Source organism: Capsicum annuum, chromosome 1, assembly GCF_002878395.1.
Source record: "Capsicum annuum cultivar UCD-10X-F1 chromosome 1, UCD10Xv1.1, whole genome shotgun sequence".
Lineage (NCBI taxonomy): Eukaryota > Viridiplantae > Streptophyta > Magnoliopsida > Solanales > Solanaceae > Capsicum > Capsicum annuum.
The window spans coordinates 179,488,813-179,500,093 of NC_061111.1; positions in this window are offsets into that span (position 1 = coordinate 179,488,813).

The following is an 11,281-nucleotide window of genomic DNA, read 5'->3' on the forward strand; positions in this document are numbered from 1 at the left end:
GCTATCCAATAAGCTGCAAGTTGGTGTGAGGTATGTGGAAATAGCAGTTATGTAGTGGCCATGTATGCTTCAAATCTAGAATCTATGATGTATGTTGGCAATGCTCAAAGGCCAAATTACGGTAATGCCTATAACATAAAGTGGAAAACTTAGCGACCAAATCAGTCATGGAATGCCCCACAGCCATAGGCCCAATTGAGTCAATCAACTAATAACATGGAAGAGATGATGAAACAGCTCGTAGCTAGTCAAATATAATTGATTGTGGATCTAAACAGTCAAAGGACAAAAATACTGAATTAGAAAGTAGCATAGAGAAATTTAGAGTTGTAGGTTGGGCAGATGCAACAAGCGTTAAGTACTAGACCACAAGGTGGTTTGCCCGCTGATACAGAAAATCCAAAGCAATTCATGGCAATTGCCTTACGGAATGGTAAAGAGATTCAAGGAGAACTTCTCAAGGAAACAAAGGAGGTAGATACTGAGGTGGTGACCCAACAGGTAGATGACAAAGTTGTTGAAAATTTAAGGAAGTCTGAGTACTTCAATGAAAAAGTTGTGGAACCAGAGAAAGAGAAGATGTTGCCATTTTCCTTCCCTCAAAATTACATAAAAACGGAGGAGGATGCATTGTTCAAAAAGTTCATCAACACATTTAGAGAGTTGCATAGTAATCTACCTTTGCTAGATGTTCTGAAGCATATGCCTAAGTATGCAAAGTAATCGCGGGATATGGTGGCGAAGAAGGTGAAACTAATGTGGGAGCTATAACACTCACAGAAGAGTGTAGTATGGTAATGACACAAAAAAATCCCCAATAAATTTAAAGATCAAGGGAAGTTTGTTATCCCTATTCAAATTGGGGGAAAAGAAGTCCATGAATTGAGTGACTTAGGGGCAAGCATAAATTTAATGCCCCTATCATTGTTTGGAAAATTAGGCTTGGGAGAGCCTAAAGTGACATGAGTACTGATGCAGCTAGCATACGAATCTATAGCATATTCGGATGGAATCATTGAGGATGTCCTCATAAAGGTTGTTAAATTTGTTATTCTTACTGACCTTTTTGTTCTTAATTTTACGGCAGACGAATAGGTACCAATTATTTTAGGGCATCCATTCTTAGCAACCGAAGGGGCTTTAATTGATGTTAGAAAAGGAACACTCAATATGAGGGTAGATGATGAAGAGGTGGTATTTGATGTTTACAAGGCCTCCATTGAAAATCTCTTATATAAGGATTTATACATGATCAATGTGTTTGAAAGGGATGAATGTGGAGTGCCTAACCCACTAAAGACCTCTTCCAAATACCTGATTGAGCGGCCTAAGATGAAACACCCAATTCATAACATGTTAAAAGGTAAAAGAGGTTTAAAACGAATAAAAAATGGCTCCCAAAAGAGGGTAAAAGGGTGATGGAATATGGTTGAGTTGATAAGGGTCATGCCGCAACACTAAATCAGGCGCTGCTTGGGAGGTAACCCAAGTTAATTAGGTATGTTTTCTTTTCAGTTTTTTTTTTAGTTTTTATTTCACGTAGTTTTGGTTTTTGGTTGAGTCACAAGTTCATGGGAAGTCTGAGTACTATAAACTTGATCTTGAAGCATGGCAAAGATTGAGTGTGGGGTCCCATGGATTCTATTTATGTGTGAAGATGCTACTAGCTAGGCCTAGAGGCCTCAGAGAGTATTTCTATCTCTTACTTTTAAATTCACTTTGGGGAAAAAGTAGATTTTTAAATGTGGGGTGGGAAAATTCCTAAAGTTTTGCTCAATTTAATAAAAAATTAGGTTAAGAATAAGTGAGATAGTCTTGTTGGTTCTATTTTTTATTACATGATGCAGGTGGGTATATTTGAAAAAGCATGTTAAATGAGTGAATTGCTATTTTTGAGACTCTTAGGCTCAAGGTTGTGACTTTAGTTTTGTTGGCTTAATTTTAAATTTATGCTATTGTTTGGTCAGGAGTCTATGATGATCCTATTGAGTTGAGCATGTGTCATGTGTGTGTAAGTTTTTTGTATATTACTTGTTGTATATGATGTCTAGAACTTGCCCAGTGTGTGTGAAGCAAAATAAAGAATGTGGATTTAGGAGATACTAGAGACATTTCTTTGATAGCCTTGTTTTATACCTTTTAGTTATCCTACCCTTGTGTTTTATCCTAGTTAACCCCCATTAAGCCTTTAGCTTTTTCTTTGGAAACCTCATAAGTAGCCTAATCCTTCTTTGATAGACTATAATTTGATCCAAAACGCTCCTAAGTGCTTTAAGAAAAAATTGAATTAGTAAGGAGTTGAGAAATTGAAGAAGAAAAAGGAGAAATTGATGCCCCAAGGTAATAGTTATTGGTGTATAATTGATGTGTGGTAGATGGTTGTGATATAATTTATGCTAAAAATATTACCATGATTGTAAAAAAAGAAGAAAAAAATTGATTCTTGTCATAGTAAACTATATGTCTACCAAGTGTTTATGAAAATTCTTAAAAGAGATGGGGCAAAAAACAAAAGGTATGGATGAATGAGTAAGTGTAATTTGATTGTTGGAGATTGATTTTAATTATTTAATGTAGTGTATTAAAGCGCTTAGAGAGGTTAGTCACTATTCCCAAATAGTTCCTACCCGTCCCTTAGCTTACATTACAACCTGAAAAAGACCTTTTTTATCCTAAATTCAGCATTCTAATATTAGTGGAGCACTACACTAAGGGCAAGCCTATGGTTTATTATGTGTAACCTGTGAATTCTTTGTGACAGTGAGCGTAACTTGATTTGTATACCCATTGTGATAATTTGCATCATTGTGAGTGATTATGGGTAACTACTCTCTTGTTGTGAGGGGAACATATTTGATGAATGTGGTTTATTTGTATGATGTCCTTTGTTGAAAGATATGCATGAGTTTGCTACTTGTGGAGTACATTCTTGAGGCTAGGGTGTTTTGGAAGCAGGATTCTTGATCTTTCAAGGGTGTATAATATGCTTAGTGTTGTAAACTTGCATTCCGTGTAGTCATTGTAGTGCAAGCTTGAATTCCTTGCATCTAATAGAAGTGTAGAGTCTCTTCATCTAATGGTGTTTATAGTTAAGAGTTGTTCGAGTACAAACAAAGCTTTAAGTGTGGGGTGGTGATGTCGGGTATATTTATGCATTCTAGCATTACTATTCTAGCCTTTTTAGCCTTGTTTTAAGGATGATTCTTATGCTATACATGTTTATCATGATATAAATGATCATTTATTTGTCCAAGTTCATGTTTACAATGTTTAATGGTGGTTTCACATGAGTTTTGATTCAATTTAAGAATTTAGAGTTCAACCGAGAAAACTAGTGTAACTAGCTTGAGCTAGGTGTTTTTCTAGTCTATTGTGTTGAGCTCTAATGTGTTTTAGTGAGTTCTTAAGGTTTTATTATGTATTTATATGTATAACAACTTATTTATAATGCTCACGGGTCAATTTAATCAAGAATAGAGTCAAAACATTGAGTTAAAGCTCAATGTGAATTTAGCCTATGCTTAGCTCGTGTTTCTAGTTCATCGTTGAGGATGTTGTATTGTTTTAAGCTCTAAATTTATGTGTTTAATTCTATAGGATGCTTTATAAATGGATTATAATGTTATATGAAGGATATACAAACTTTAAATCAAGTGGAAACTACTTAAAGGGGCTCAAAAATGACCACGGAAGCACAAGAGCGCGTGTCATGTCTGTGTTTGGCCATTGGGCACGTGATTCATACCATTGGATTCACAAGATTCCCAAAAGTATTAAAAACCTCATTACGGAGCTGTCCCAATTTGAAATTATCCCAAAACAGTGTCTCAACGTTATTGCACTGCTCAGCGCCAATGACCAAAATGGGGAGTTAAGTTCCCAGTTGTGCCCAGGATGCCATTTGACACTATGGCGTGACACGCCAATGAATAAAATCAGGATAAAAGTGCCGAACTAAAGGAAAACAACATGAAAACCTAATCCAAGTGGGGTTATGACTTATATACTATAAATATAACGTCTTAAAACATGTTTTGGGACACTTTGAACCCCTAGATCACTTTGAACAACATTGGAGGCTACAAAAACTTCTTTTTAGGTTTTTATTTATTTAATTTAGCTTTCTTTTATGTTTTTAATTATTCATACAATTAAATGGATGTTGATTATGGCTATGAGTGGCTAAAAACTCCCTTTTTGGGGTTGAAGCCAAGAATATGATTATTATAGCTATAGATTAAGTTTGTTTTCTTTACTTATCAATATTGGTTGTTTTTTTTATTCTCGTTTTAACTATTTTAAGGATTCGCGACCCTTAGAATACATCCATTGTCAACCTTGTAAACTAGGGAGAGGGAATAGGGCGATAGAACATGAAAATAAGCAGAGTATGGTTCTTGATTATTTGTAAAATAAGAAACTTGAATTAGTATCTAAGACAGGGATGCACTTAGATACCTTACTTGATTCATATGTAGGATGATATTTTTTGAGAATTTAAGTAAATTATTGCATCCCCCCTCAACGATGTAGGTGTAAGGTTCAACTTAGGTAATAGATTAGAGGTTAGAAAACCATAATCGTGTAATTAACCCTAAGAATCAACAACCAAGATAAGAAAATTAACGAATGAAATTCAATAGCATAATATGATTGTTTAGAGTGCTTCAACCCTGGGTTTTCTCCTATTGATTGTTACAAGATCTTTACTTTATGAATTATTTAATTTACTTGCAATATACAAACTCAATTCTCTCTTTTGGTTACTCTCGTATCAAGTGAATCTAAATTGTGAACTAAAATCAAATTGTTGCCAAATCTAGTCTTTGTGGGATCGATAACGCGGCTTTATTGAAGTCCACTATATTACTTGGTAGACCACGTAAACTTGCATGTCCACTTGGGTGTTGTCAATTGGCCACTGGGTTGGCCGGAACAACAGATAGACGTTCATTCTGGGATACCACAGAATGAGCTAGGGTGGTGAAAGCTGCTCTGAATTCAGCATGGGAGACGTGTTCGTCTAGAGGATCTGGCTGGACGAGCTGGGGCTCTGGCTGGTCTCCTGTTCCTCTTCCCCTCTTTAGAGGTATATTCTATAAATGGAAGAAAAATTTGGATTAGATAGGGAGTTTAACTGGAGTTCGTGCTCACTCGTACGACATGAATACTGAAAAAAGGGTAACTATTCCTAAAACACCTCACAACCTCCTATCCATAAGTGTGGCGTACTACACACCCATGCATAATATTCTATTAGATACAGCTTTCAGATATCCTAAGACTCTGTTGAACCTTAGGCTCTGGTACCAAGTTTTGTAACGCCCCGAGTCTGTACCCCGAACGCTACACGATGCTCATAATCCCAAAGGTCCATAAGCTAACCCATGATTGGTACCTGCTGCAATAACTGAATAGTAATACTGCAAATATATGGAAATTAGACAGAAAACATACGATAAGGTTCAATACTATAATAAAACTGACTACGGTATAACAATACCAAAACTGAAATATCTATCTGAAAAATACTTTAGTCTGAAAAGCCTTTACTGTCTGAAATATGAAGTTGATAGGGCTAGTCCCTAACTAACTCCAAACTACTGAAATAAGCTGAACTACTAAAATAATTATCATGTGCTCAAACTAAAAGGACTCACCACTAAATTTATCAGCTAAATATCTGAACTGCTAAGTATAATCAGGAGCCCGCGTGTCTGAACCTATGATATAAAACATCATAGTGCAAAAGAAAGGTATGCGTCAGTACTTTGAATGTACTAGTATGCAACGTGAGGTAGTCTAAAATGCATGGGTTCATATGCATGAACAATACTAACTGAATGACGTGAGTATAACTGAATGAGAGTACATACGTGAATATGTAAAGTCTAAAATGCATGGGTTCATATGCATAAACAATACTAACTGAATGACGTGAGTATAACTGAATGAGAGTACATACGTGAATATGTAAACTATAACTGAGATTATGATAACATTGGATTACTGAATCTGAATACTGATTAACTGATATCTGAGCCTACTAATACTAAATTATTGATAGCTGAGTGATTGCAGTTGGCAATCTTGATTCTGTGGAACTATATTGAGTTCCATTTTGAGTTGAGTGACTGTATCTAACAGTCCTAAGTTTCTATAAAACTAAACTGAGTTCTATGCTGAGAATTGAACTAAAATTGAGACTGTGGAAAGTAGTCATATAACTGACTTTCCCCTCTCTGAACTGATTAGGGTCTAACTCGTAACCCTTGCTGGAAGGGTGTCAGTATCGTGCCACGAGTAAAGACAAACTGAGTCACCCTCATCTGGCAGGTGCTCTGAACAAGAATGATGGTATCCTCAAATGGCAGGTAGATCAACTCATCAACCCTCAATTGGCAGGTTGTTGTCTTAACCTACGCTGACTACGTAGTTTTGGACCACAAGGACTGCTTCTACGGATCACACCCTCTACTGGCAGGTGAGTTTCCATTTGTGGGTTCACTCGGTGTTGAATCCTACTCCCAACTGAATAGACACTGGGCTGGATTCTAGACTATTCAAGGCTGGACTAAACTATTTCAGATCGTACTATATAACTGAACTGAACTAAGTTTACTAGGTTCCATGGACTGACGGAATAATACTAAATTGTGTTAACTGATTAAATTCTATCGATCATGACATGACTGATGCTATCATGTAACTGACCATGGTTCTAGGTAAACAACCAAATTATTGGGTAGTCAATACCCCCAGGACTCGATAGCATAAATTATATGACATGTCACAATCTTGATACATGATAAATAACTACTTGATCATCATTCATTCTTAGGGACATTCTATCAAACACTATGATTGGAAACTAAGTAAGCAGCTAAATTTTAGGTATACAATACCCCCAAGACTTGATAGAATAAATAAAAGAACGATATCACAAGTTTAAAGCATTACAATTAGGATGTCATGCACAAATCATTCACATAGGATTTTTCCAAACACTTGGGGAGCATGAGTCTTGAACATGAGTAAAATGACATGGTATTATCATGATTACAACATTCAATTCACAATACATGGATTATGACATAAGGAGAACATGAATCAACACACATATTAGTTTATTTACTTGAAATTCATAATTTTCTTGGTCCCATTAAATCAACACATGCATGAACACAATTCAATTTAAGAATATAAATCATAATGTAAATCTTGCAAAAGGGGTTCTTAAACTCCAAGTGTGGAAGAAAACCCAAGGATGAACACCAAACATTCTTGAGTAGTTACATTCTTGAAGTTTAATGGAAATTTTCATGGGAATTGATCTTGAATCTTAAAGGCTAGGGTTTTATATTTGAGAGAGAATGTTCTTGATTTAAGGGAATTTAAATAAAATAATAACTAATTAGGTTATTAGGGATTTAATCTCATATTTTGGACTGATTAGGGTCATGAAAGAAAACCCAACTACCCCTGGAAAGAATTAAATTTTCATCACTAAAAATCCTGATTTTGGCCATCACCGCGATGCTGTGCCATCGCGGTAAGCACTAGATTTTGACTGCATGCGTATCCAACGAAAAAGTGAGAAAATTTACTTTGACTGCGGTGGGAACGCATTGCATCTTTGGAAATTGACAAGTGCTAACTGGAACTCCTCCGCGGTGCAATGCTTATCATGGTGCTTTACTGGAAAATTCCAATTGTGAATTGGAATTCACAGCGACGTGGTACTATTATGGTGATTCACTGGACACTGATGAGTGCCATTATTGGGATTACCGCGACGTGGTGCTGCTCGTATTGAGCTACTGATTTCACAAAAAGTGCCATAATTTCTCACCCGAATATCGGATTTAGGAGAATTTGGTATCTTTTGAAAGATTATTCAATTTCCTACAGTTTGGTGGGTCTTGAGCTGGAAAATTCTGTTTAAAGCAAATGTTATGCTCGTTTGAAGTTGACTAGAGCAACATTCTTATACGAAATTAAATCAGTAGGGATTATTTTGATTCGCCTAACAGCTAGGAGTTATTTGAGACCTTAATATGCATCAAACTAACTCATAAGTCTACCAAATAACCATAATGTACTATGGGTGAGCTTGAAACATAAATCTAGCATTGGCTTAGATTTTTCAGGGTATTACACAGTCCATGTGGATAACATAGATTAGGGTCTCATCGGTTGGGGAGTACTGAAACCATATAGTCTGTGGGTTACTGAATGTCAGTATAAAATATATAGTCTAAGAGTAATGTTTTCAAATGATTATGTCTCATTTACATTATTGATCACTTACTACTTATTTCATTTATTTGACCCTATGCATGAACTTTATAAACTATTTTAAACTACTTTTGATCCCTTTTCCCTGGGTTACATGCCAGAACTCACCATAATGATCATCCTCGAATACTGCAATCTTTCATGATGTAGGTACTGAAGCTCATCGTCGTTATTCGGTTCAGCATTTGGATTACATTTGGGACGACAACTAGCAGGTGGTGAGCCATCCTACATTTGAAGGACATATTTATTCCTTTTAGTTAGACTCTGCTTATTTTAGTTTTATGATATTCATCGTTACCATAACCCGATATAAGATTCCATTTATATTGTTAGAGGCTTTGTAGATTGAGTCAAATAAATAATGTATGTCATATTTTTGGACTTGAGTTTAGATTATGGATTTCTTTGAACTTATGGGCCTATTTTCTGTATTTTAATTATAACTATGCTTATGATGTAATGCTAAGGGGTCCTCTCGGGCTTTTGTTGGCTTGGAATGCCCATCTCATCTAAGGTCTAGTCTTGGGTCGTGACACTCAACTTATGGGAAGCTTTTGAGAGGAGGTGAATTAGTTGTCTAGCCATTGAGAGGTAATGCAACTCTCAATGAATTTAAAAAGTATGATGATTAGGTGACTAGATATCAAAGAGCTCTCACTTTCATACATTCAAGTCTTATAAAAGTGATGTTTATGAGAATTATGACTTGTGAATCAGGCAAGAAGTTTGGGATAATTTAAAAGAGGAGTCTTAAGGTAGTAACAAGTTGATGTTTATTAGGGTCTTAACTTTGAAATTGGAATTTGAAATTTTGAAGATGAAGGATAGTGTCAAGAAATACTCATCTAAGCTAATGGAGATTGTGAAATAGATAAGAATTCTTGTTAAAACCTTTCCAAGTCAAAAGTTGTTGAAAAGATCTTGGTAAGCCTTCCAGACAAGTTTGAATTGAAAAACTCATTTATTCAAGAGACTTTTGACTTGAATACTCTTACAATAGTTGAATAAGTCTCCAAATTGCAAGTGTAAGAGAAATAGGTAACTATAAGAAATGAAGAGACATTAGAAGATTCCTTTAAAGTAGGCATAAATTAAAGAAAAAAAAAGACAAAAAAGTCTCATTAGATAAATCTGGAGAGGTAAAATTTGGACAAAGGTTATTCTTTGAGAAAAGGAAATTTCCACCTTACGATATTTGTAAGAAATACAAACCACTTGAAATAACTATTGGTGGAAGGCAAAGAGGTCTCCTATTCAATATAGATATTGTAAGAAGTATGGACACATTGAGAGGTATTGCAGGCAAAAAAATTACAGTGGTCAATCTTCCCAAAGAGTAAATTTTACAGATGATCACTAAGCTGGAAAATCAGAGGAGAAAGTATTTATGGGATCGCAAACATCACATGTTGACTGATGTATAGGACATGCACAAGAAATAGGGTGATTGATAAAAATCATTTTGCTAGCTTGGACAGATATGATAGAACTAACGTAAAGCTTGAAAATTGTGCATTGGTGCAAGCTAGTGAATTAGTATATTTCCCATGAATAAAGGTATGAAAATAATTAATAATGATCTTTATGTGCGAAATTTGACTCGAAACGTGTTAACTGTTGCTCAGCTACTTCATAAAAATTATTCTCTTAATCTCACAGATAAAAATGGGTCATTTATGATCCTAAAGGATGTGAAGTACCTAAAATTAGCATGATTGACAATTCTTTTCCAAATTTGTATTATTTTTTTAAAATATTCTATTTTAATGTTGAATTGAGTGATACTTGGCTTTGGTAGAAAGGTTCAATCATTACAATCTTAGCTCATTGATGCATTTGCAAACAAAGGGTATTATGCTTGATGTACCCAAAATTGACATGTTCCAAGGTGTTTGTGAGTCAAGCCAATTAGCTAAAATCCATAATTTTTTAGAGGGCGAAGGAAAATCTAGAGTTGGTTTATATAGATTTGTGGACTAATGAGGATTTCTTCTCTAAGTGAAAATAAATAATGTATTCTCTTTGTGGAGGATCTAACTTGAATGATATGAGTCTACTTTCTTAGTAGAAAATCTTAAGTGTTCTCCATTTTTAAGGATTTCAAGGCTATAGTTAAAAGGAAGAACAACTACTGATTGACATATATTAGGTCAGGTAACAAAATTGAATATATTTTGCATCAGTTAGGTAAGTATTGTAAAGATTGGAGTATTCAACAACAATTCACTATTAGCTACACTTTAAAATATAATGGAGTTTCTAAGGGGAAAAAGAAAATATTGATGGATATGTTAAGATGCATGTTGGCCAAAAAGAAGATACTAAAATAGTTTTGGGATGAGGCAGTCAATACTGTCATCTATTTCATGTACAAATTTCATATAGAGTAGTCCAAGACATGATGCCATTTGAAGCTTCAAAGGGTACAAATCCATCTTCAAGACGCTTAAAGGTATTTGGTTTTGTGTGCTATACTCATTTTCCTAATGCTAATAGAGGAAAAATATATAGCAAGGTAGAACTCTATATTTTACGGGGTTACAACACAGTTTCAAAAAGGTACAAAGAGTATAATGTTAGCACCAAGAAGGTGTTTATCAATAGATCTTGTAGTGGAAGAGTCTATCCACTATGATTGGGATAAAGATATTCCTTAAATAATCAAGACGAGCACCTCATTTGCAAATCCAAATCTACAAACTTGTGATACTTCATGTATTCCTATTTATGGATCAAAACACGATTCAGATATTGAGTTAACTACAAATTTTCTTATTTTGCAGAAAAAATAACTAGCTTAATTAAGTTTATGTGAAATATAATTTTGCTCTCGTTGAACCATCTTTCTTTGAAGAAGCAAAGTCAGGAAGTTTGGATTTTAGCCATAGAGGAGGAACTTTCCATGATTAAAAAAATGATACTTGGAAGTTGGTTGATAGGACAAACAAATGAACATCATTGGTGTCAAATGGGTCTGCTG